General features: G+C 45.7%; 1 long non-coding RNA gene across 1 annotated transcript; it reads right to left on the bottom strand.

Annotated features, from left to right (window-relative positions):
- Positions 1-390: 390 nt before the first annotated feature.
- LOC125398075 (uncharacterized) lies at positions 391-1,825 on the bottom strand. The gene is made up of 2 exons (XR_015004963.2): positions 1,630-1,825; positions 391-1,010 (listed from the first exon to the last, which is right to left on the bottom strand). It is a non-coding gene; the product is annotated as an uncharacterized LOC125398075 (long non-coding RNA).
- Between the last annotated feature and the right edge of the window lie 1,316 nt (positions 1,826-3,141).

The raw sequence follows: 3,141 nt of genomic DNA, 5'->3' as shown, positions 1-3,141 counted from the left end.
TGCACGACTGGGGCAGACTGAGGGACCACTGGCAGTGGCACCAGGATTTATCCCTACTGCATGTACGGGCTTTTGGGGAACCTATTCTCTTTGGATGATACCTTGCTCAGCCTATATATAGTAGGGAGGTCCTTGGACCATCTCTAAAGCAATGTGCCTTATCCTTTCTGAGGATTAGATGGGGCTGGGGTGAGAGGGTATGGGGAGGGAATGGGAGGAGAGGAAGGAGTGGGAACTTGGATTGGTATGTATAATGAAAAAATATAGTTTTTTTTTAAAAAAATACAATGTATAAAATTAAATAAAACATTTTTAAAATACTTGGAAGGAGAAAATGAAATGTAAATAAAGTAGATGTAAGTTGGGGAATTCAAGAGGGACACTGAGACAGACAGAGTAAAGAATTTATTAGAAAAGTAAATAACGTGACAGACAGACAACAGCATGGCAGGTACTCTCAGGAGAGTTCACAGACCCCATCACCAGAGACAGACAACACGGTGGGGTCTCTGAAGAACCCATGTGACAGAAATGGGGTCTCTTCACTCTGCTGAGGATGGGGGTAGTTTCACAAAACAAGTGTATCCAGGCCCTTTGAGTTCCATGCAGGGAGCAGAGAAACATATGGGGAGCAAGATGTGTGACCCCTGATCCCCCTTTGATGTAAACTCATTTCCTCAGAAGAGAGATCCAAGACCGAAGACAGCTCCATTCAAGTCTAGCCTGGGAACCAGTGAATCTCTTAGGTACAGTTAGACACACATGGGTGGGAGATAACCCTTAGGAGAGCAGGAGACTCAAATAGCCGCATGACTGAAAAGTTCCATTCCCTCAGAACCATATGCAGGTAGGGCAGGATTACATTTGACTGAAGGCAGGAGGGAGTGGAACTTCAAGTGAGGGTCCAGTGGTCTTTCTGTCCTTCTGTCAGAGACTGCTGACAGGCCTGATCTTTGGCGGGCCTTGTGCAGGTAATCACAGACGTTCTGACTTCAAACCAGTGGCCATGCCTGGAAGATAGGATTCCACAGTGCAGGATGGAGTAAGCCAAGTTGTACTTAAGCCATGTAAGTTCACGCATACTCCGATCATGCTTCTTCATAGGCTCTCCTTTCCATGTTCAGAAAACGGCAACATTGCAACAATTCACACGTGAAGTTTTTAACCCTCTGACATCGAAATGTCACCCATCAACTTGCTCTGACCCAACCAAAGAATTTAGTGACTTCAATTGGGTTATATTGGAACCTGAAAGTTCCAGGGGGGAGGAGCATACTTCAATGCTTAATACAGCAGTGGCTTTGAATCAGACATCTTCCCCACAGCTGAGCTAGGTGGAGTCTAAAACTTCTAAGAAAGTCATGGAAGCAACTTGTAAAATAAGCCATAGAAGCAAGGAATGAGAAGCCAGTGAATCAGGAGGTTTCATCCAATGTAGCATGAGGGCCAGCTTGTTGGGGTTTCCGTCCCGCCCGGTACCCCAACAGCCGGCAAATCCCAAAGAGAAATTACACACAGGACTCCATAAGGTTATAAACTGAATGGCGCATTAGGTCAGGCTTCTTGTTAACTCTTATAACTTATGTTACCCCATTATCCTTATCTATGTTAGCCACATGGGCTCAGTACCTTTCTCAGTGTGACAGCTTACATGTTGCCTCTTCGGTGGTCTGCCCAGGAATGGCTGAGAGAGAGCTTCTGCTTCCAGAATACTCCCAGTCTCTTTGCTCCACCCCTACTTCCTGTCTGGCTTTCCCGCCTATACTGCCTGCCTGGCCAATCAGCGTTTTATTAAAATATGATTGACAGAATACAGATAATTCTCCCGCACCATTAAATGAAGCTTAGTTCTCCTAAAGTCACACCCTGTAAGCAATTTCTTGACACTTGCTGCAAACTGCCATTTGTTCCCAGGAAAACCAATGGAGTGCTATGTGTCATAGTAATATTTCCTTGATCCACACATTCTACAGAGTATACATCTTACTCCCCTGTGGGCACAAGGTCACTGCTGCCAGGAAATGGAGCAAGTTATCTTTCCCCGCTCTCGTGTGCTTGACTTTGAACATAGGGTCTGAAAGAAAATCGTAAGCGAAAGGAGAACACTCAATGGAGACAGCCTCCACCTCAGGGGCACTGGGACTGGGGAGAAGGCATGTGATATGTCAGAGTGGACACTGAAACCCAAGTTCTAGTTTCATGACCTTTGGCACAGACATCGCTCCACTAAAATGGGCTCTGAGTCAGAGGTATATTTGCTGAGTAAATTGTGTCAAGGGTCAGGGTCATACAACTACTGAATCCAAATCTCTCCCCAAATCCACTGTGGCCTACAGCCCACATCATCCCTTCATTAGCATACTAAACAAATACTCGGTCGCCTGCTAAATCGAGTATTCTGAAACCTCTCTCCCAGGCATTTACATGTATTCTATTCTGCTGCAAAGCTGAAATCCTCACCAACTTATGTGCATGCGTGTCTGTCTCTGTGTGTGTCCACATGTCCGTACACCTGTATGTCTGTGTGCATGTGTTCGTGCTAGCTAGAGGAGGAAGATTTGATAGGTGCTGTCCTTCAGTGGTTCTAAAACTTGGTAGCTCAATGGAATCATCAGAGGAACAATTTAACATCACAGGGCTCGGACTGTCTGGACCCATTTCAAGTTCATCAGTCCCTCAGAATGGAGCAGAGGTCAAGACTCTCCTGGGACTGGGCTGCTTTAGCCCAGGCTGTAAAACTTTGTCTTCTTCTCCCAACCCGTTCTCTTAGCTCATCACTGCTGTAATATGCTTTTCTGACCCCCATATTTTAAACTTCTCCTTTGATCAAGGTTGAGAACCAGAACTATAGACCAAGTTTCATTCATCATCCATAAAAAGAGCCCGCTCTCCTTGCTGTTTATTTTAGAACAATAAAGCAGTCAAGTTAAAAACAGATTGGCCCCTTCTGGCCTGCCTTCTGCTGGGGTTTATAGCTTCCTTCATTCTGCCCCTTGTGTTACTGTCTGCAAGCTCCTTTCCCAAGAGGATGCACCTCCCAGACAAGGTCACAATCTGCCTCCTGAATGCTTCCCTCACTTCATGCTCGTGGGGTACTCTGTGGACCTATGGTTTCTAGAGCTGTTTTCCTGTGCTGAGTAG

The sequence above is a fragment of the Myodes glareolus genome, chromosome 14 (genome assembly GCF_982192425.1).
Source record: "Myodes glareolus chromosome 14, mMyoGla1.1, whole genome shotgun sequence".
In the NCBI taxonomy this organism is placed as follows: domain Eukaryota; kingdom Metazoa; phylum Chordata; class Mammalia; order Rodentia; family Cricetidae; genus Myodes; species Myodes glareolus.
The sequence above is the reverse complement of the archived record's forward strand: the minus strand, read 5'-3'. Positions and strand labels throughout refer to the sequence as shown.